This window comes from Gossypium hirsutum, chromosome A13 (genome assembly GCF_007990345.1).
Source record: "Gossypium hirsutum isolate 1008001.06 chromosome A13, Gossypium_hirsutum_v2.1, whole genome shotgun sequence".
Taxonomy (NCBI): domain Eukaryota; kingdom Viridiplantae; phylum Streptophyta; class Magnoliopsida; order Malvales; family Malvaceae; genus Gossypium; species Gossypium hirsutum.
Window position 1 is genome coordinate 82,650,858 of NC_053436.1, and position 25,653 is coordinate 82,676,510.

The window sequence follows — 25,653 nt, forward strand, 5'->3', positions numbered from 1 at the left end:
CCATATAAGGACCTCAAATTTAAAATTTCATAACAATTGTACACCTTTAACATGTAGAACTCAAGTTTTGTACTTTTTTACAATTTAGTCCTTTTGACTAAATTGAGTGCCCAAACGTCAAAATTTTCGAACGAAATTTTTACAAAATAGTTCCATAAAAATGAATACCATAAAAATATAATAAAAACACATTTTTCTATGTCAGATTTGTGGTCCTGAAATCACTGTTCCGACTAGACCCAAAATCGGGCTGTTACTTTAATATATGATTGTGTGATTTTAAATTTTCTTTTTAGGAACCCCACAATTTTTTACAACACTACCATTGCAAGCCAAAACCAAAAGGAGGAGTATTGATTACTCTTGAAAAAAGTTATATTGCAAGCTTTTAGATCTAGTTAATTGCTTGTACTTAGGTACATTTAGTTGCATTTTAGGGCATTTCATTAGTATTTTTCTTGTTTTAGCATTGCATTAGGAGCTTGGACTATACTTAAACGTTAATCATTTTTAATTTCTTGTGGAAGGGTTATGTGTGATGGTGGATTAGCAAGTGTAGGATGAGGAGTAGGAAGTAAATGAGTAAAGGTTTTTCGGGGCAAAGGGTTGGACAGATTTGCCAATACGAATGTTGTGCCAATGCTGGGATGATGTCCAGTCAGCACTCAAAGTGTACCGGTCTTAGGCCCAGTTGAACTTTTACCATATATATCTACTTGAGAAAGAGGGAAGAAACTCATGGATTGTTGGATTTACCCTAGAGAAAACGATTATAAAAGCCAAAGGAGGAAACCCTGAAGGGGGCAGAAAGGCAAACAAGAAAACATAGAGGGAAGCAATTGAGCAAAGACAGGAAGAGAAAGGAAAAAGTAGCCCCTTTTAGCCACCACAGGACATTGGATCGCTAGAGTGTGGGCTTGATAAGCAAAAGCTATCTTCCCGAAGTTCTTCCGTTATTTCTTGATTACTTTTCGTGAATTTATTTGATGAAAATGATGTTAAATGATACTTTGGATTTAAATTTTAATTTCCAACCCATGAGCTAAATCTCGTAGGGTTAGGATTACTTGATGAAACTCTTATTTTCTTTAATGACTGAAGCATAGATCTGCTTTAATATATTGTTTCATTCAATGGTTTTTTTATTACAAAATTACATGTTTGCAAACTCTAAACATAGAATGATGTACATCATGTTTGTTAAATTAATCTAATTCTGACAAGGTTAGGTTAATGAGATTGAAATTGAATGATATGAACATGTGTTCGATCAAATACTTGTAGCAGCCCCTAGACATAAAGCAACGTTCATACAGAAAGAAAACAAAATAGTGCAAGGTACTATGCTAAAGGCCTATAGACATATATCGCTTAAGGCAAGGTAACTTGAGATCTTATTCTCGATAGGAGCAGACCATTTTAGAACTCTTCTGAGTAGTAGATTGAGTATGGTTTTGTCGAGGCATTACTGTCAGTAAGGGAAGATTCTTAGTAATTCTGACCTTCCAAATCAACATTGTAGACTCTCTATCCTTTGCCGTAGTATCTTCGCCATAGCATTTTTAATTGTTCACTTGTTCGTTTGCATATTATTCACGTAATCATTCTCAAATTTGCCATTGTATTCTTACTCTTATCTTGTATTCCCATTTTCCATTATTTTTCAATTACGGATATTGCAGATATCATTATTCCTTCAAATTACCACTGCTTTCTTATCATTATTTTTGTCACAACATTAATCATACCTCACTTTAATAACTCAACCAAATTATATCATTCTAATCCCTGTGGAGACGATCTCACTCATCTGTTTATTACTTGATTCAACATGTATACTTGCACAATTAGCATATCATTTTACACAAGACAAGTTTTTAGTGCCGTTGTCGGGGATTGACAAATGGTGAAATTTGGTTTTGTTATTTTCTTTTATTTTCTTAGTTTTATTTAACTTAGTTGTATTTAACTTATACATGTTTTCCATCAGTTTATTACAAGAGGCATTCATGCTAACGAAGAGTATCCTTTTGACCTAGAGATTCAAAGAACTTTATGAAAGAGAAGAAGGGATTTACGTAATATGGCTAGGGAAGTAAATGATTCTGGCCTGAATGATCCTGGTCTTAATGATGATCCCATTGGTCAGGATGTTAATCCTCATGTTCATCAAGTGATAGATGATCGAGACAAACCAATTTGAGAAAATGTTGTTCCGATTTTGGATGATTTGAATTCAGGAATAGTAAGGCCACACATACAAGCTCAAAAATTCGAGTTAAAACTGATAATGTTTCAAATATTGCAGACAGTAGGACAGTTTGGTGGATTACCCATTGAAATCCAAGACTGTATTTAAGAGTTTTTCTAGAAGTCTGTGACTCGTTTAGACAATAGGATGTTTTTAAAGACGCTTTGCGACTTAAATTGTTCCCATATTCTTTGAGAGATCGTGTAAGAACATGTCTGAATGATTTGTCGTCGGGAACAGTGGCATTATTGAATGATCTTTGCTAGAGATTTTTGCTAAAGTATAATCCACAAAATATGAATGTCAAGCTTAGAAATGACATCACATATTTTAAGTAATCAGAGGATGAAACATTATATGATGCTTGGGAACAATTTCATGAATTACTTTGAAAATGTCTGATGCATGGATCCCAGCACTAGACGCAGATAGAGATGTTTTATAATGGGTTGTATGCACGTATGAGGATGGTAGTTGATGCTTTTGCCAATACTACCTTGTTGGATAAATCTTATAATGAAGCGTATGAGATTTTGGAAAAAAATTGCCAACAATGATTATCAATATCCTACCACGAGAGTTGGGAAGAGTAAGAAAACTGTTGGTACCATAGAGCTTGGTGCAATCACTTTGTTAGGAGCCCAGGTATCTTCTTTAGCTAATATTATCAAAACAATAAAGAGGCCCACTATAGTCCACGAGATGAAATCAACCAAACTATTGTTTGTTTATTGCAGTGAAGACCATGTGTTTGATGAATGCCCATCGAACCCAGCTTTTGTATACTACATGGGTAATTTTAATTGGAACAATAACCCCTATTCCAACATCTATAGTCTAGGGAGGAAGCAGCATTCGAACTTTAGTTAGAATAATCAAGGTAAAGGGAATTTAAACAATGTTGCGAGACAAAATGCTAATAGTGCACTGCCTTGTTGAAGGAATATATGGCTAAGAATGATACTTTAATTCACAACCAGATTGCGTTCCTCAGAGCTCTTGAGAATCAAGTGGGGCAGATAGCAAATGCTTTAAATTCGAGGCCACAGAAGCATTGTCAAGCAGTACCGAGAATTCGAGAACACAAGGGAAGGAATAGTGCAAAGCCATCACTCTTAGAAGTAGGGCACAGTTGGATGATGTTGTTCAAGACACCACTCTAGAAGAGGATGACTCTAGACTTAACCATAGAAATAATTCAAAGTCAATTGAAAAGCATACTACACCTGAAAAGGGTAAACAGAAGAATGTTGCAGCAGAACCAAATCATATTGCCAACAAAAATGCCATAACAAAATAATATCAGCAACTTGAAGGACGACCACCTCTACCTTTTCCCCAGTGATTCCATAATTCTAAATAGGATGTTACGTTCAAAAGAATTTTGAATATTTTTGAAGTAACTCTACATTTACATACTGCTAGTAGAAGCATTGGATCAAATGCCCAATTATGTGAAATTCATGAAAGGTATATTGTAATAGAAGCACAGATTGGGAGAATTTGAGACTATTGCTCTCATTGAAGGGTGCACAACAACGTTGATGAATAAATTACCTCCAAAGTTTAAGGACCCAAGGAGTTTCACTAAATCATGCTCAATTGGAAACCATCATGTTGCTAAGGCATTATATGATTTAAGAACGATTTTAAATCTAATGCCTGTGGCTATTTCTAGGAAGCTAGGAATTGGGAAAGCGAGACCTACTACGATTACGTTGCAACTAGCTGATCGATCTTACGTGCATCTGGAGGCTAAAATTGAAGATGTGTCGGTAAGAGTAGATCAATTAATTTTTCTAGCAGATTTCTCTATTTTAGAATATGAAGCTAACCAGTTGTGCTAATTATTCTTGGAAGGTCTTTTTTGCTACTGGCAGGACTTTAATTGATGTACAAAAAGGCGAACTGACCATGAGGGTAAATGATCAGTAGATTTTTTTAATGTATTTGATGCCTTGAAATGTGCTGATAAGAATGAAGAATGCCACGTCATTGGGTTGATGGAAACAATGATAGAGGAAGAGTTTGCAAAATTTTGCCACAGTGATTTTGATAGTGATGAAAACTCACTTGAGTGGAGTGACACAGTAATTTTTTAAGACATTGGTGAACTTATGGAAGCCAAGTAGTTTGTGGATAGAGTAGGGAAGAAGTTTGAATACTTGGATTTATTAGATCGATCTTTCAAGCCTCCTAAACCTTTGCCGCAACATTTAAAATATGCTTATTTTGGAGAAAACAACATTTTCCCAGTAGTTATTCTGTCAAGTTGACACCCGATCAAAAGGTGAGGTTGTTGGAAGTACTCCAATGATCTAAGAAGGCATTGGGATGGACAATTTCTGACATAACGAGAATCAGCCCTACTATCTGTATGGATAAAATTTTACTAAAGGATTACAATAACAATTCTATTGAACAACAAAGGAGCTTGTTTTCTACGCAATTTAGAATTTTATATTTCGTTTTCAATAATTAGGCCTTATGATAGAAAGTTCATAAAATAAATGTTTTTTAACACATTTTGTAGGTGTTGTGACCCAATAGGCCAACACGGGCCTTAAATTGTGCTAATTGGTTCAACTGAGTGTGTAGGATGGAGATATAAAGGCCCAATTGATGTGGAAGCAACGATCAAGTGATGCATAAGCTTCCTGAGCTGTCAAATCACCAAAAGAACAACATTTGGTTGAAGTTGCATGTCATGTTGCGCCATGCAAGGGGTGTGGCGCGACACAAGGCCGACGTGTTGCCCAAGCTTATTGAGGTTATTTTTGTCCACACAATCAAAGTTATACAAAAACCTAGGACGTGTCGAATATCTAATTTAAGCTGCCAACACATCTATGAATAATACATTAGAGGTTGAATGTAATCAAGTCTTCTTGGCACATTCCAAAACCCTCATATCGTAGAAGTAGTTTTAGTTTCTTTTCTTTTCGACTTTTCATAACATTCTTATTTTTCTTCATGAATCAATTTTAATTCAAAAGCTTGTTTATTTAATTAAAGTATTCAGCTCATATTTGCATTTGCATTTGTTTTATTTCTTTATTCCAAGCCAGAGATTTGCTACTCGGATCCCCATTCAATATTTAGTCCACGATTATTCAAATCTCTTTTCTTCTCTTAATCGATCATGTTCTTTACATGATTTGTTCAATCGAAGTTGAGATAATGAATAACATGAGTGGCTAAATCCCTTAAGGGAGATTAACGAGTAGATAAGGATATGATTAACGAAGGACTTGGGGTTTCTCGAGAGGGATTAGTTGGTATCAATAATGTGTTTTTAAACTATTAGGCTTGACTACCCTAATAAGTTATCATAGGCTAGATGAGTTTGGAAGGTAAGTCAAATCGAGTAAATCGTAATTTATCCTGGTTGAGAAAGTAAGATAAGGAGATAAGTGAATATCAACCAATTGATCACTTAGTTAGAGGCCAAGGGGTAATAATTAACTAATTGATTACTAATCCACCCTAAAACCCTAATCTGAAGTTAGTTACAAACCCTGAAATAAATTAATCTTCCTGATTGGTTTATTGATTTATTTCAATTGTCTATTTTTCTTTATTTATTTCTTTTCGTTATTTATTTATTTTTATTTCCTTAATCTAATTCATGCATGGTTAATCATAATATAGGAAATAATTATTACTACTTAGACTTGTTATTGTAAAATTATTTTCATTATTTATTCCATCCTCCCTTCGGTACAATCCTCGGAATACTTCTGGTATTTCATTGTACAACTATATTACAATTTGAGATGTACACTTGCGGACACCGCTATTCTTAATTTCTCATATTTTTTTGTGTATTATCCGTCTATAAATGATAGCACATTTATAGACGGTCACTATACCTTGATGAGCTCATAGGTTCTCTCCTGACTTATGAGATGAAGTTAGAGCATAGGAAAAAAAAAACTAAAGAATATAAGTGTTGCTCTAAAATCCTTAATTCATGAAGAAAGTGATGATGATGACCCATTATCATTTTTTGCATTAATTGTCATACTAACTGTCACGTCATCACTTAATGACCCATTAGGGGTTTTGGCCAAGAACTATATTTCAAAAGCTCAATTGGTTGCTAACTCTCATTTATTACTTTAATTGAATGCAGTTTTCGATTAGTGACTTAATTAGTTTTTTAATTATTTTATTAGGGTTTTTTGGCATTTAATCCTTTAGAGTTTAAAGTACCAAAACTTTTGTGTGATGATTAAGAAGTTGTTATTTATGGTGGTGGCGATCTTGTCTAGTGGGAGTGAGAGCATAAGTTTAAATCTCATGAAGCGTACTTGTCGTCAGGGGTTTTACCTTAAATACCAAAGGTCAAATATAATGATAAATTTGCATTTTGACTTGTCAAAGAGTTATAATTTAGCTCTTACTTATATAAAAGAAATTTATGGCTTCACCTATGATAACCTTTGTACAGATTAAGGGAAATGTTTCTCCTAGACCTATTTAAGAGTTAGACTATCTACCCACAATTTGGAAGGATTTGGAAAAAATATTAAGCTTGAAAATGAGTTTACAAAAAAAAAGGAAAAAAACTCATTTAAAATATAGATCAAATATTCAAAGCTCGAGTTCAGCATGACCTGACCTGTTTCTAAGTTTAAGATATGTTATTTTTTATTTTATTTTATATATTATGTAATTTATATCATATAAAAATAAATTAATATAAATTTAAAATATGTTAAACTTTGCATGTTTATATTTAATAAAAAAATATACAACTATACAAAGATTAAATAAAATTAATTATATGTACGAGATTACATAAACTTAGATTTTAAAATATGAATGAGTTTGGCTTATCTTAGACTGATGCATAAACTAAACCCAAACCTAACTTGTGAACACCTATGCAATCGAAAGACTTGCGAGACAGGTCAAAATCATCCTAGCCTAAAGTTTCAATTATGGAACCAAACAAAATTAAACTTTTTACTCATTCATGTATTTCACACTTTCTTCATTAGTATTGTCAACCAACTTGCTTTTGACCCGCTCATCTCCATACACCCTTTAGTCTCAAACTCCAAAACTGACTTCCGATTTTCATGTCGGTTCAATGCGTTTATCCTACCTTTTTCGGTTTTTTAAATATTTTATATTTTTAATAAATTTATTATATAATAAAATAGATTTACTAATTCTGATTTAAATGTAAAGATATTCAATTTAACAAAATATTTAAATTTAAACTTAAATATATTTTAAATAATAATTTAATGTACAACTTGTAATGTGTAATTGAGATTTTGGACTGTAATGGAGTTATGTACAAATTGGTCATACTTTTTTATGTTCTCCCTTTTATATGTATAAGTGTAATGTTTATACACATAAAATTAAAATTCTTATAGATATATTATTATTAAGTGGATGTCCATTAAGGTCAAGATAAGTTTTGATATGTTTCAAATTATAATAGTTATTAGAAGTAAAATTCTATTTTATTTATACTTCTCATATCTATAAATATAGACTTTAGAGAAGCATTATATATGATCCCAATTGATCAATAAAAATACGCTTTATAAAATTAGTTGAATGTTTCAGAAGAGCTAATATATCAATATCTAAAAATTACAAAATTTGTGATGGTTAATGCATTAGTTTTAAAAGATATTCATTACTCTTGTTATTAAATTTAATTGATTGTGACTATCTTTGTGATCTTGTCATAAGCCCCATTAAGGAGTTGAAAGAAAATATTTGACCGTGAAAGATCTACTTATGATAAATAAAATATGATAATTTATCTAAAGCTCGTTATGGTTGGTGAACTTGAAGTTGCAAGTTTGTTTTTAAAAAAATTGTGAGTATAACTCTATAGCATTCATAATAAGTTCTCAACTAAAATTACGTGAAAAAATATTACTGATGGGAACTTGCAAGAGAGAAAATTTATATATGAAAAGTCATTGGTTATGCACCTATTGTACACCTGGAAAACAAGATCCACTCTTAAAGTTTGCTATTAATAGATTTTGATTGGATTCAAAGTCTACTACTAGAGTTTAATTTTCCTACTTCTTGATAAAATTGTTAAGACTCAACTTAGAAAAAATGTACATCTTTAAAAATTAAATCAACTTGATATATGGTTTAAATATTTGAGATGGTCCTCTTTTTAAGTTTTGATTACATGGGTTACATATTGTTTTAAGCATCCCATTTGTTCATGAAAATGAATATTAACTGATTTATTTATGTTGCTATATTAGGTTTTATAATTAAATAATATATTTGATTAAAACATATCTAGTATGCAATTTTGTGTTAATAAACGAATGAATTTTATGGTTATTCGGAGTTGATTTAGTTCAAAGAATTATTAAAGGTAGTAGTTCATTCGTTTTATATTATTCCATGCGTTAATTATTTAGAGAAATAACATGAGCAATTGTAAATGAAAAGTTCTATGAGCATAAATGGTTGGATTTTGAATTAAATTTCATGGATGTTTATGATGATGGTTTTGAAAAAAAATTGCTAGTTTTTCATTACGTCATATTTTTATGTTTGAGGTGTGACTTTTATTGATATATTTAATATAGGATTGTTTTCATACATGACCTAGACAGTTATTCTTGATAGTTAACTGATTATTCAAAACTCTTGTTAAAAAGGTTTTAAAAGTGTTTTGAATCGAACTTGGGACCTCTCGCACCCAAAGTGAGAATCATATCACTAGACCAAATGCCTTACATTTAAAGATTTTGACATATTCCCTGAAGTGAATATTGCATACAATTATTAGAAGTTATATTATTGACTTGATGACATTATATACTTCACATTGATTTAGACATTTCCAGTAGTAAATGTCACAATAGGACTTATATGTAGATACAAAGTAAAAGGAATGATAGTAAAAATTATCAATTTGTTACAATTTAGTATAATTAAAACACATAACAAAGTAAACTAGAAGTTTACTAATACAAATACATTTACTACTTGGCATGACTAGTTAGACCATCTTAGATCAAATATGATGCAAAAATTAATTGAGAATTCATATGGACATTCATTAAAGAACTAGAAGATCTTCTTTAATTTAAAGAATTCTCATTTGTTGCTTATTCTCAATTAAACTTGATTGTTAGAAACTCACTAGCAAAAGTTGAGATTTAATGTCTTACATATTTTAAATGAATATGGTCTCATTCATCCACCATGTGGATGGCTTTGACATTATATTATTTCGATAAATACATCTAAAAAATAATCACATATGTGTTATCAACTTGCAACCTGTCATTTGCAATATTACTTGTTTAAATAATTAATTTCAGATTATGCAATTAAAACAATTCATCTTGCTAATACTGATGAGTTTATATCTCAGTCTTTTATTGATTGAGTTTGAAAAACTTTTGTAAAAGTTTGTTATTTATGCGCATAATGGTTTAGAGAAATTATTGATTGAATGCCTTTGGTTAATGTCTAAACCATTACTTATGAGAACGAAGCTTCCTATTTCAACATAAGATTATTTTGATTTACGTAATGTACGCATCAAGAAAATAAGTTATAAATACTCCCCATTACAATTTGATTCTTGGTCAAGAGCTAAATATTTCTCATCTTTGAATTTTTGTATATACGTATATGTTTTGTAACACCCTATACCCGTATCTCATACCATGACGGAATACGAGGCGTTACCCCACTTTAAACTCAAGCTTTCATTCATTCCAAGATACCGAAACTCTATTCAATTTTAAAACTTATCAACATATCCTGAATATGGGCTTAAGAGGCCCAAAACACACATCATAAATCATTCGGGACCATTTCGGGCCTTTTTTCCAACTATAGAAAAATGTCACTTAACACGAGGACACACACCTATGTGGAAGGGTAACACTCTCATGTGACCATTTTGACATGGTCGTGCTGATGGCCCGTGTGACTCACAAGGCCTAAGCACTCTGGGACACGCCCGTGTCCCACACCCATGTAGAATTAATTTCTAATTCACAGCTACAGGGGTTTTCACATGGCCAAACACACGTCCATTCCATTGGCCCGTGTCCCTCACACGGCCACAACACACCCGTGTCCTAACCCGTGTGCAAAAACATGGACATTCTATTTCTGACGTCAACATGCTCATTATGTCACATGGCCAAGGCACATACCCTTGTGCTAGGTCGTGCCCTCCACACTGCTGAGACACAGGGTCGTGTCTCTGCCCGTGTGTTTATTACCATGCATACTGAATTAAAATTTTTACATGCAGAGGACACACAGACGAACCACACGCCCATGGGGTAGGCCGTGTGTCACACACGGGCACGGCATAGACACGTGCCCGTGTGCCTACCCGTGTGGACAATATAAGGCTATTTACGAAGCCTCATTGCCCTCCTTACATACCTAGTTTCATACACATACCAACCAATACCAACACAAGCACAATTCATATAACCAATTCAACCAAAATAGACATTCATTTAACCATGGTAACGCATCTTTTATAAATTCAAAATGAATATTAACTATCATTCAAAGCTTAATACAAATTAAAGGGTTTCCAACCCAAGCCAACACATTTGGCCAATTCTCAAAGACACAAAATAATAAAGTCTAAGTCCTATACATGCCATATTCAAAAATATAAATCCAACTATACCGAATGCTTCGATTGATAGTGTGATCGATATCTCTGACTTCTCGAATCCTTGAGCTAGTTAGGCGTTACTTTAAGGAAATAGAAAGGAAAGGGAGTAAGCATAAAGCTTAGTAAGTTGTATATAAATAAGTATACAACAACAATTTATCCATAATCAACATGTTCATAACACCAAAATAGGCATAAGCGTAACTTACTCAATACCATCCATACAAGTCACCTATTATATATATTGATCTCATATCTCATACGTACCAATAAGGTACGTGTACTATTCACCACACAGTTATACTTTCCTCATTAGCTTAAGAACATAACATTCACCGTTGAACCATTTGGAACACTACCGGATATTCATTAAGCCTCAAACATGGGTAAGGTGCCGATGCCATGTCCCAGACATGGTCTTACACTGGTTCATATCTCAAGTAGACGCCATGTCCCAGACATGGTCTTACACTGACTATCATCTTGTATCCAATTCATGTCCCAGACATGTCTTACACTAGCTTACGTCTCGAGGCCGATGCATGTCCGAGACATGTCTTACATTGGCTCCTATCTCAATGCTGATGCCATGTCCCAAACATGGTCTTACGCTGGCTCTCATAATGTGGCCGGTGCATGTCCCAGACATGTCTTACACTAGCACACAAACAAATGACCCAAACGTCATGGCATGAATATCCAATTTACTTCTTAATGTTACAACGGAATTTCCACTATCTCAATTATCATTATACATTCTCAATTTCACAACCAAACAATTCATGCTATATTAAATCAATACAATTCAATACATACATTAACAATGTAGTTGTGTTATTTACATACAACTTACCTCGAATTACAAAATGTGGCGACTAGTCAATTTAGTCGATTTGCTTGGCTTTCCCCTGGTCTAGGCTCGAATTCAGTATTTCTTGATCCATAATAGCAAAACGGACTCATTTAATCACTAAATAAATTTAAGCAATTAAAAATTTATATCTTCGGTAAAATGACCATTTTCCCACTAGACTTTTGCATAATGACCATTTTACCCCTATGCTCGAAAATTGATTTTGTTCGAATTTCTTCGCATCTTAAGCCTAGATGAACTCTTTTTACTGTTATAGCAACCCCAAATTCTCTCTATTTCACACATTTATCATTCATTTTACAACTTGTACAAAATAGTCCTTTTAGGTGTTTTCATGGTAACACCTTTCACAAAAGTTGTCTATTACACAACTAAGACTCATATTCTTCCATAAAATTTCAAAAAACACCCTAAATGCTCTCATGGAAAAACCCTAAACCTTCAACCATTTTGCAAGATGTACCCCTCATTTGAAAGCTCATGCTACAAGGGTCTCAAAAATACAAAAATCATCAACAAAGGGTATAGAAATCACTTACTTGTGAGTGCTTCAAGTTGCTAAAAATTTTAAGCTCTCAAACCCCTAATTTTTACTGAAAACTTGGTGGAGAAGAAGATGGGAAAAAGATGATATCTTTCCCCTTTATTTTATTTTTAATCTAGTCAAAATTAGTCACCAACTCACCTAATTTTGACAATTTTGTCTCCTCATTGACTCTATGGCCGGATATGTCTTTTTCCAAGGGTCTATTTGCCTTTTAAAGATCCCAAATTTTGATTCTCTAACTATTTAACACCTTTAGCTATCAATTTAAGACTTTTTCACTTTATGCGATTTAGTCCTTTTTCACAATTGGGCTCATAAACGCTAAAATTAATCTACCAAATTTTTCATGCACTATAATAACCATGCTATGAATCTATTTTGATAATGAAATAATTTCTCTAACTTCAGACTTGTGGTCCCGGGACCACTATTCTGACTCCCCCCTTAGAGATTTTTGTCCTCGAAAATCTTACCGGTGAACAAGTTCGGGTACTGATCTCTCATAGTCTATTCAGGTTCCTATGTGGCTTCCTCGACTCTATGTCTGTGCCACAAAAATTTCACAAGTGCTATACTCTTAGTTCTCAACTGTTTGACTTCTCGAGCTAAAATCTTGACTGGCTCTGCACCATAAGTCATGTTCGGATGAATATCAACCTTTGACGGTAAAATCACATTCGAAGAGTCTGATCTATATCGACGTAGCATGGACACATGAAACACATCATGAATATTTTCCAATTCTAGTGGCAAATCTACTGGGTAGGCAACTGGTCCTACTCTCTCAATAACCTCATAAGGCTCTATAAAACGAGGACTCAGCTTGCATTTTCTACCAAATTTGAGGACTTTTCTCCAAGAGGACACTTTCAAAAATACCTTATCACCGACTTGAAATTCAATTTTCTTTCGTTTCAAATCCGTGTAGGATTTCTATCTATCTGAGGTGGCCTTCAAGTAGTCACAAATTACTTTAACTTTCTCTTCAGTCTGTCTAACTAAATCGACCCCGTGAACCTGACTCTCTCTGAGCTCAGTCTAATATAAGGGCGTTCGACACTTTCGTCCATACAAAGCCTCATAAGGTGCCATTTTCAGACTTGTCTGATAACTGTTATTCTAGGTGAATTCAACCAATGGTAGATACTTTTCCCAAAAGCCTTGGAACTCAAGGATGCAACACCGCAACATGTCCTCTAATATCTGAATTACTCTTTTTAATTGACCGTCGGTTTGCGGATGGAAAGCTGTGCTAAAATTCAACTTTGTTCCCAATGCCTCTTATAACTTTTTCCAAAAAGTCGAGGTAAATCTCGGGTCTCTGTCTGAAATAATCGATATGGGCACCCCGTGTAGTCTCACAATCTAGAAAAACGTACAAGTCGGCTAATCTCTCAAGGGACTAGTCAGTATGCACAGGTATGAAGTGTGCTGACTTTGTTAGCCTATCCACAATAACCCAAATAGCATCCTTTTTCTTCGGGGTTATTGGAAAACCCGTCATAAAATCCATAGTGATCCAATCCCACTTCCACTCGGGGACCATGATAGGCTGAAGTAGACCCGAAGGTACTTGGTTTTTAGCCTTCACTTGCTGACACACTAGACACTTAGTCACAAACTCTGAAATGTCTCTTTTTATACCCGACCACCAATACATTTTCTTAAGGTCATTGTACATTTTCACACTGCTCGGGTGGACGAATAAACAACCACTACGTGCCTCTCTCAAAATCTTCTGAATAAGCTCATTGTCTTTGGGTACACAAACTCTATCTTTGAACATTATACACCCATCGGTACTAATATGAAAATCTGATTCAACTCCCGACTCACATTGAATTTTCTTGGCTTGCAATTTTTTCATCACCTTTCTGAGCTTCTCGGATTTCTTAAAGAAACATCAATCTAGCTCCCAACTCTACTAGAACTGAACCATCATCAGACAAAGCCATATTGACATTCATTGCTCTCAGCACAAATAATGATTTTCTACTCAATGCATCGACAACCATGTTCGCTTTTCCCGGGTGGTAGTCGATAATCAACTCGTAATCCTTTATTAGCTCTAACCATCATCGTCGCCTTAAGTTCAACTCCCTTTGAGTCATTAAGTACTTAAGGCTCTTATGATCAGTGAACACCCGACACTTCTCGCCATATAGATGGTGTCTCTAAATTTTCAACGCGAATACTATGGCAGCCAACTCTAAATCATCCGTAAGGTAACTTTTCTCATGTGGCTTTAATTGTCTTGGAGCGTCAGCTATGACCTTACCTTGTTGCATAAGCACGCACCCCAAACCATTCAAGGAGGCGTCGCTATATACCACAAACTCCTAGCCCGACTTCGGTTGCACTAACACTGGGGCTTCGGTCAACAAAGTCTTTAATTTCTCGAAACTCTGTTGGCACTTTTCTATCCATTCAAACTTGACATCCTTTTTGCAGCAGTCTTATCATCGGCATAGCTATCATAGAGAATCCGTTTACAAACCACCTATAATATCCGGCTAAACCCGAAAAGCTTCGAACCTCAATTACATTCCTCAGCAATTTCCACTCAACAATAGCTGAGATCTTGCTTGGGTCAACTCTAATCCCGTCACTCGACACAATGTGCCCTAAAAATTCAATCTCTTTAAGCCAAAATTCACTCTTACTGAACTTGGCATAAAGCTGCTTTTCTCTCAAATACTGTAACACATTTCTCAAATGCTCCGTATGTTCATTCTCATCTCGCGAGTAAATCAATATGTCATCAATAAAAACCACCACGAACTTGTCCAAATACAACTGAAAAATACGGTTCATCAAATCCATAAACACCGCCGTGGTATTAATCAAACCAAAGGGCATGACGAGGAACTCATAATGCCCATATCTTATTCGAAAAGCAGCCTTCGATACATCTTGCTCTTTAACTCTCAACTGATAATAACCAGACCTCAAGTCTATCTTGGAGAACACAGTGGCTCCCTTCAATTGATCAAATAAATAATCTATCCTTGGCAAAGGATACTTGTTCTTCACAGTTACCTTATTGAGTTGTCTATAGTCAATACATAACCTTATCGACTCGTCTTTCTTTTTCACAAACAACACTGGTGCGCCCCACGGTGAATAACTAGGTCTCGTAAAACCTTTATCTGTTAACTCTTACAGTTGTACTTTCAACTCTTTCAACTCTATCGGGGCCATTCTGTACGGAGCAATAAAAATGGGTGTCGTACCGAGGACTAACTCAATTCCAAATTCTATTTGCCTCACCGGGGGCAATCTTGGTAATTCTTCTGAAAACACGTCTGTAAACTCACAAACCACTGGTACCAATTCAATCTTCAGTTCAGACACTTGAGTATTCAAAACATAAACTAGATAAGCCTCATATCTTTTCTTCAAATATTTCTCTGTAGTCAAAGACAATATTACTATAGGTAGATTATCTGACTTATTTGGTCTAACTCGAAGAACATTACCATCTTCACATTTCAGCTCAATAAATTTTCTCCCATAATCCACCACAACACTATGAGAAGTCAACCAGTCCATCCCAAGGATTACATAAAACTCATTAAACGGTAATAACATCAAGTTAGCCGGAAAATAATGACCTCTAATTATCACAGGGCAATTCCTACATACTTGGTCCACTAGTACATGTTTGCCTGAAGGATTAGACACTTTTATTACAAACTCAGTGGACTCCACTAGCATACTCATACGAGGTATCAATTCCATACAAATATAAAGTGGGTAGATCCTGGGTCAATTAAAGCAACAACAGATATTTCATTGATGGAAAAGGTACCCGTGATTACGTCGGAAGACTCTGCCTCTTCCCAAGCTCATATAGTATAAGTCCTTGCAGGCGCTCTGCCCTCGGACCTCACTACAGCATCTCTTGGCATGCTTCTACTGCTAGACCCACTTTCGGGGTTCTTTTGTGGCCTACCCCTCAAAGGGGCACTACTTGCTTTCACATCTTATTTTCTCTCTCTCTCATCCAATTCATGACAATTACAGATGAAGTGTTCCAATGATCCGTACTTGAAACAACCCATTTCATTCCCTCGGCACTCACCAAAATGACGTCTACCACATTGCGAGCATTCTGGTCTATTTGGCCGAGTGCTACCAACACTTGCGACCGAAGTGGTCTGGGCTTTAGAAGTTGTGTTCTACCGGTTCTTGTTCCTATTCGAATAACCCACTGAAGCATTCGATCAGGTAGTGAACTCTTTCGATCTTTTATATGATGACTGATGTGATTTCTCCATCTGTCTCTTCTTTGAATCCCACGACTCAAAAGTCACTTTCCTCCTTTCTTTAATCAACTCCTTAGCCTTATAGGCTCTTTCAACAAGTGCTACAAATTCCCGCAGCTCTAAGATGCCAACAAACACTTGGATATCTTCATTGAGGCCGTCCTCAAACCTCTTACACATGGTGGCTTCTGTAGATACGTACTCCTTCGCATTCTTGCTAAGCTTTACAAACTTACGTTCATGTTCCGTCACTGACATTCGACCTTGCTTTATCTCTAGGAATTCCTTCCTCTTTTGGTCTATGAATATTTGGCTAATATACTTTTTCATTCCTACTGGAAGAATTCCCACGTGATCCTCTCTCTCGGTACTACGAACACGAGAGTGTTCCACCACTAATAAGTTGAATCTCGTAGAAGCGACACTGCCCATTTCATGCACTCTTCATATGTGTATGATAGTTCATCACAAACCCTAATGGTATTTTCTAGCCAAAACTCTGCCTCTCCGGGTCATCATCTATGCTAGCCCATAATTCCTCGGCTCTTTGTTTTCGAATCTTGTCTATCGAAGGTTTCTCTCTTTTAAACATGTCCGCGCCTTACGGAGCTACCAGGGCATAGTGAGGAATCAGATGAGGTGGGGGAGGTGGCGTGTTCGGGCTCGCACAAAAAAACTCTATATACCAAGCGTCCATCATCCGGAGGTAGGCTTCTCTAACCCCTCCCCCTTCACTCATAGTTACAGGCTCACTCTCTACTGGCGCGGTCCCTTTAGTGGGAGCCGGCACATTACTTTTCACGTCATCTGCCGTGGTTCTATCAAGATCCATTTACTATATGAAAACATAATTTATAATCGTCAGAAATCATCACACTATCAAAATATAGTTATGGCTTGTATAGCTAGACTCGTACTCTCGCTAGCTTAATTCTAGAACTGACTAAACCATAGCTCTGATACCACTAAATGTAACATCCTATACCCATATCTCATACCGTGACGGAATACGAGGCGTTACCCAACTTTAAACTCAAGCTTTCATTCATTCCAAGTTACCAAAACTCTGTTCAATTTTAAAACTTATCAACATATCTTGAATATGGGCTTACGAGGCCCAAAACACACATCGTACATCATTCGGGACCATTTCGGACCCTTTTTCCAACTATAGAAAAATGTCACTTAACATAAGGCACGCGCCCGTGTGACCATTTTGACATGGTCTGCTGATGGCTCGTGTGACTCACACGGCCTAAGCACTCTGGGACACGCCCGTGTCCCATACTCGTGTACAACTAATTTCTAATTCACACCTACAGGGGTTTTCACACGGCCAGACACATGCCCATGTCATTGGCCCATGTCCTGGCCCGTGTACAAAAATATAGACATTTTGTTTTTGACGTTAGCATGCTTATTATGTCACACAGCCAAGGCACACGCCTGTGTGCTAGGTCGTGCCCTCCACACAGCTGAGATACACGGTCGTGTCTCTGCCGGTGTGTTTATTACCATGCACACTGACTTAAAATTTTTACGTGCAAGGGACACACGGCCGGACCACACGCCTATGGGGCAGGCCGTGTGTCACACACGGCCTAGACACGCACCCGTGTGCCTACCCGTGTGGACAATATAAGGCTATTTACCAAGCCTCATTGCCCCTTTACATACCTAATTTCATACACATACCAACTAATACCAACACAAGCACAATTCATATAACCAATTCAACCACAATAGACATTCATTTAACCATGGTAACGCATCTTTTATAAATTCAAAATTAATATTAACTATCACTCAAAGCTTAATACAAATTAAAAGGTTTCCAACCTAAGCCAACACATTTGGCCAATTCTCAAACACACAAGATAATAAAGTCTAAGTCCTATACATGCCATATTCAAAAATATAAATCCAACTATGCCAAATCCTTCGGTTGATAGTGTGATCGATATCTCTAACTTCTGGAATCCTTGAGCTAGTTAGGCGGCACTATAAGGAAATGGAAAGGAAAGGGAGTAAGCATAAAGCTTAGTAAGTTGTATATAAATAAGTATACAACAACATTTTATCCATAATCGACATGCTCATAACACCAAAGTAGGCATAAGTGTAACTTACTCAATACCATCCATACAAGTCACCTATTATATATACTGATCTCATATCTCATACATACCAATTAGGTACCTGTACCATTCACCACACGGTTATACTTTCCTCATTAGCTTAAGAACATAAATTCACCGTTGAACCATTTGGAACACTACCGGATATTCATTAAGCCTCAAACATGGGTAAGGTGTCGATGCCATGTCCCAGACATGGTTTTACACTGGTTCATATCTCAAGTCGATGCCATGTCCTAGACATGGTCTTACAATGACTATCATCTCGTAGCCGATGCATGTCCCAGACATGTCTTAAACTGGCTTACATCTCGAGGCCGATGCATGTCCCAGACATGTCTTACACTAGCTCTCATCTCAATGTCGATGCCATGTCCCAGACATGGTCTTACACTGGATCTCATAATGTGGCCGATGCATGTCCCAAACATGTCTTACACTAGCTCGCAAACAAATGACCCAAACGTCATGGCATGAATATCTGATTTACTTCTTAAGGTTACAACGAAATTTCCACTATCTCAATTATCATTATACATTCTCAATTTCATAACCAAACAATTCATGTTATATTAACTCAATACAATTCAATACATACATTAACAATGTAGTTGTATTATTTACATACAACTTACCTCGAATTACAAAATGTGGCGACTAGTCAATTTGGTCGATTTGCTTGGCTTTCCCCCGGTCTAGGCTCGAATTCGGTATTTCTTGATCTAAAATAGAAAAATGCACTTATTTAATTACTAAATAAATTTAATCAATTAAAAATTCACATCTTCGGTAAAATGACTATTTTGCCCCTAAACTTTGGCATAATGACTATTTTACCCTTATGCTCGAAAATTGATTTTTATTAAAAATTTTCGCATCTTAAGCGTAGCTGAACTCTTTTTACTCTTATAGTAACCCCAAATTCTCTCTATTTCACACATCTATTATTCATTTTACAACTTGTGCAAAATAGTCCCTTTAGGTGTTTTCATGGTAACACCTTTCACAAAAGTTGTCTATTACACAACTAAGACTCATATTCTTCCATAAATTTTTAGAAAACGCCCTAAATGCTCCCATGGAAAAACCTTAGACCTTCAACCATTTTGTAAGATGTACCTCTCATTTGAAAGCTCATGCTACAAGGGTCTCAAAAATACAAAAATACAAAAATCATCAACAAAGGGTACGGAAATAACTTACTTCTGAGTGCTTCAAGTTGCTGAAAATTTTAAGCTCTCAAACCCCTAATTTTTTCTGAAAATTTGGTGGAGAAGAAGATGGGAAAAAAATGATATCTTTTCCCTTTATTTTATTTTTAATCTAGTCAAAATTGGTCACCAACTCACCTAATTTTGACAATTTTGTCTCCTCATTGACTCTATGGCTGGCTATGCCTTCTTCCAAGGGTCTATTTTCCTTTTAAAGACGCAAAATTTTGGTTATCTAACTATTTAACACCTTAGGCTATCAATTTAAGACTTTTGCACTTTATGCGATTTAGTCCTTTTTCACAATTGGGCTCATAAACGCTAAAATTAATCCATCAAATTTTTCATGCACTATAATAACCATGCTATGACTCTATTTTGATAATAAAATAATTTCTCTAACTTCGAATTTGTAGTCTCGAGACCACTATTCCAACTAGCCCCAAAATCGGGTTACTACATGTTCCGATTGCTCTACCCCAACAAATATGAGTCAATACTTAAAGAAAGTTGGGAATATATATTAATTATGAGTCTCCTTGTATTATTATATGTTTTAAATGTATTGGAGATTCATTTGTGATTAATATTTTAATTTTATAGTTTTCTCGACATTAGGGGGAGATAAATAATAACTTGTAATGAGTTAGGGGGAGAGTAATTTGAACCAGAAGTTAAACAAGGATAACTCATTATCATTTTCGAATATGAAAAATTCTTACAAAAGAAAATAATAAATCTAAATGGTCATATAGTGAAGGCGAGTGCTCCAGAAGAGACCCAAGACATAACTAATAAGTAAAACTCCTGAAGAGATTCAGGTATCTGAAATTGAAGATTAAAATTGTGAAAATAAGAGATCTCAATAAGTCATGTCAATTTGAGAAAATGTCAAACCGATAATAAAAGTGGTCGGCAATGGTGATGCATGTAATATTATTGTTGAAATAATGAAATAAAAGGAGAATCTTGAATAAATCTATTGAAAAATATAGATTTGGAATAAATTGGTCAAAATAAAATGACACAACTCAAGTATAATTAAATTCGTGGAGTTTTTAGACCAATAATCCAAATATCTAAAGGTATAAAGCCAATGAGAGTACAAATGAAGTAGTTTTGCAAAAACAAAATAAAATATGATTTTTTTGCTAAGTCCTGATATTGATTATGGAAAGATATAATATTCTTTTATGGTGGATACAATAACCTTTAGATATATTATTAAATTGACAGTTCATAAAAGATTTAATTGCGTCTATTGGTTGTTGTTACAACCTTTTATGAATCATTATATAATAAAGTTTATATTAAAATCCTTAAAGGATTTAGAATGCTACAAGCATATTGAAATTCTCGGGAAATTGTTCATTTATATGAATTGAAATAATTTGAACATATGTGGTAAATTTAACTTAGTAAGTAGTAGTTTAAAGAGGATTGTAAAATGATGCAAAATACCTATTTGTATTTTTATAGAAGAATCATGATTAAAGTTTACTATGATTATTCTTGAAAATCCTGAAGAGATCAAAATATATTTCTCCAAAATTTTCTCACTCGTGACTTTTAAAAAGAATGTTGATATAAATGCTTAGCAAATACTTTCAAATGGTCATTTGAAAAGCTAGTATTCAAGATTGAATACGTAGAATATGAGATAGTTGTGATGTTTTCATAAGGGGGAGTAAATATACGCTATACTCTTTAGGTTTTGTCGGGTTTAAGGTTTTTAATGAGGCAATATATTATGCATATTATAGTTATGTGTACTCTTTTTCCTTCATTAGGAATTTTTTCCCACAAGGTTTTTATCTTAGTAAGGTTTTAACGAGACACGTTCTCTATCAATGGACATCCAATGTAGAGTGTTATGAATATTTTATTATTAAGTGGATGTCCATCAAGATCAAGATAAGTTTTGGTATACTTTAAATTATAATAGTCATTAGAAGTAAAGTTTTATTTCATTTATACTTCTCATGTCTATAAATATAGACTTTGGAGAACAATTATATATGATCCTGATTGATCAATAAAAATACACTCTCTCTTTGCTCTCTCATTCTCTTTGTTTTTTATTCTCTGTCTTTTAGTTTATAACAAAAATTAGTATATAGGAAAATGATTTATGATCTTCTGACAATTTAACATAAGATTAGTTTAAGTTTTTAATTTTTTTTATTGACTCAGCCTAGAATCAATCTGATTCATCCACTTGACATGTCTACCTACAAAAATATCTTCCTTTTATACATACATATTTTATATTCAAACTTAATTTTTGTTATATTAAACATTCGAAATATTTATAATAATAAACAAAATAAAGATGACATTGAACATGTTATAAATGATTATTTAGATTCAATATATTGATTTAATAAATATGTTCATATTATATTAATATTTTTATTGTGAAAATCAATTACATATGAGGAAAGATATGGAGAAATATGGTTCATTTTGGAGGGGTAGAGAGTCACCGTTGAACAGTGGTGTGAAGGGTTGTAGGTACGAATATTATGGACAAGAGGTGGTAAAGTGGGAGAAAGTTTGTTTACATATTTAGGAATGTGTGACACCCCTAATGTGACCCTAGCCGGAAAGTGGTTTCAGGACCACAAAACCGAGTCATAAAAATAATTAACCGTCATACTTGATGCTTATTATATGTATATATGCATGTGTGAAAATTTCATGTTTGAATTTTGTTAATTGAAAGTGAATTTTAGTAATAGGACTTATGTGTGACACTTTGAAATGTGATGGGTTAATCTATAAGGATCTATTAGTGCATGTTATGAAAATAATGGGTTTGCATGTCAAATTTCCACCTATGACAAGTAGTGGCCGGCCATGCTATGGGATGAAATTTATTATAAACATTTTATGTTAGTGTTTTATGTTAGAAATAATAAAATAAAGAACATGGGTAATAAAATAATAGTGGTTAGTAGGGGAGAAACAAAAAAATTAGCTAGGTTGCTCCTCCATTGCCGTGACTTGAGGGAGGAAGAAGAAAGTTTGGTTGCTTTAATTTTTGGCTTAGAAGATGGCTAGAAGGAGGAAAAACTATGATTTTAGCTAGTTAGGTAGCTGAAATTTCAAGTAACTCGGTAATCCATCGAAGAAGAGGAAGAGGGCTGCAACAAAAAGAAAAATGGAGACAGTTTGCATGTTGAAGGAAACTAAGGATTTAGCTTGTTTAAGAGTTGTATCCTAAGTTGGTAAGTTTTCTAAGCTCCCCTCTATCTTTAACTTTGTTGTAAAGAAAAATGATGATGGATTGTGGTTGGAAGGCATGGATGCGGGTGGTAGAAAAGAAAAGCTCTTTGATTAGTTGTAAAAATTACTACTGTCCAATTTTGTGCCTTCGTTATGCTGTCCAAAATTTGAACAAATTAATGGTTCTATTTTCATGCCGATTAGGGGTTGATAAATTGAGTCTAATAGCTAAAATATTATGTTATTCTTACTAAGTTTCAGTTGTTAGTAGTGACGTAACAATGTGACAATTAAATGCATAAATGACTGCTGGAAACTCCAGCTTGAAAACAAATTGTTCCAGCATGTAAATGCTGATTTGAATGTGCTGTAATATGTGGAGGAATTGGTCTGCTGCATGTTTGAAATAAAAGAAAACAATGGTTGTTAAATATTAGTTTTTGTTGCTAGTCGTATGGGTTTAATTCATTGTTCAAGGGGCTATAAATTGGTGTTAATTAAGCTATTAGGATGGTCTAATAAAACAGCCTGAATGTTAAATAATGCTTGCTGTCCAGATTGAAATTATGCTAGAAGGTTGAACAATTGTTGTTCAAATGGAATTTTGGAGTGTTTAATGGACTCCATGTTGCTAAAATTTACATGAATAGAAATTTCTAAGCTTAAATTGTAAGAATTTGAGTTGTGTGGTTTAAATTGTCAAAGATGCATTTGGCAATTGATTATAATTTCTTAAAGGGTGTAAAGTATTGATAGTTCTAAATGGTACATAGTTAAATGAAGATGGAAGCTTGATAAACTTTTATTTAGAATGTGAATTAGATATAAATTAAATAAGCATGAAATCGAATCATGGCATGTTTTATTAAATATGATACATATTGAAATCTATTGTTTTAGATGTAGATTAAATGATATGTGATTGCCAAATGTGATTGTTAAGTGAATAATATTAGTTAAGTACTTAAGCAAATCTATTATTTTACTTAAGCTTAAGAGCAAAGAGGATCAAAGTCGGATAGGGGAAAAGAGAAAGTAAACGAATAGCCGTGGATATCTAGTCGTCGACCACTTCCGAGGTAAGTTTTAAGTGATTAAACGTTGAGTAAATTCAATCATAATAGGACATAATGAGTTTATTTAATAAGATATGATGTGGCCATGATATGTCTTAAACTCAAATGGTAAGTTCATAAGTGTTTGGACTTGGAAATTTAAGAGCAAATTGCAATAATTTGCTTAGGACAGCAGCCGTAACGTGATTTTAGAAAATCACTATAAATTTTTGGTGTGGAATTATAGGCTGAATAAAATATGTAATCAAAGCTTAATTAGTCTAGTTTCTTCTAAAAGAGACCGTGTAAGCAAAGAAATTTCCTATAAAGAGATATTTAAAGTTGTGTGAGACAGTGTCAGAATGACTCCGAAATCCCCTGTCCTGTATTTAGAAAATCACTATAATTTGTACAAAAATGGTTACAAGATAAAATTTATATGCTTAGACTCCTTAATGAGTCTAGTTTCAATTGAAATCAAATAGAACATATTTTGAATTCTGTAAAATGAGAAATTTGATTCGTAGTGAAGACTGGTCAGATTAGTCAAACAGTGAAACAGGGGAAACTTTAAGAAAAATCTGGTATTGATTGGCCAAACCAAAAATTCTGAAAATTTTCTGGATAAGATATGTATGAGTCTATTTCCAGGGAAAATTAACGGCACTCCATTTGGAGTTTCGTAGCTCCATTTACGAATAATTTAATGACTGTTGCTCAGAAAAAAACAGCTTGTGCTGAGTTTGGGATTTTGTTGTAAACCTTAATAAAACCATTTGAGTTTCTTATAAGCTATCGATTAAACATTGGTAATCAAAGTACCAAATCCGTATTAAAGTGAAGCTATAAGCCACAAATGACTAGTATACCTAGTCAATTTTGTTATGATGAAATTGATGTACAAGTATATATATGTGATAGGGCCGAGTGGCCAATGTGATGAATGTGAAAGTATATATATGCGTGATAAGGCCGAATGGCCAATGTGATGAATGTGAACATGTGTATGTGTGATAAGGCCGAATGGCCAATGTGATGAATGTGAACATGCATATATGAGATAAGGCCGAATGGCCAATGTGATGAATGTGAAAGTGTATATATGTGATAAGGCCGAATGGCCAATGTGATGGATGTGGAAGTGTATAAATGTGATAAGTCCCGAAGGGCAATTGTGTCAGTACTATATCCGGGTTAAAACCCCGCAGGCTTTATGCGAGAATATTATCCTGATTAATGTCCGTAGGCTTCGTGCTCGTACTATATCCGAGCTTTAAAGACCCGACGGCTAAATGCTAGGATTCAAGTAAGACTTTGATATTGAGTATCTGCATTAAGTTACCATCAAATAAGTATTATGTATTCAAGATGTTCAGGTACGTATTACTTACTCATCAGTGGAGTGATTTCGAGGTGAAT

General features: G+C 34.5%; 1 non-coding gene across 1 annotated transcript; it reads right to left on the reverse strand.

The window, feature by feature from the left end:
* Nucleotides 1-2,556: 2,556 nt before the first annotated feature.
* On the reverse strand, nucleotides 2,557-2,663 carry LOC121212905 (small nucleolar RNA R71). The gene has a single exon (XR_005908277.1). It is a non-coding gene; the product is annotated as a small nucleolar RNA R71 (small nucleolar RNA).
* Nucleotides 2,664-25,653: the final 22,990 nt, after the last annotated feature.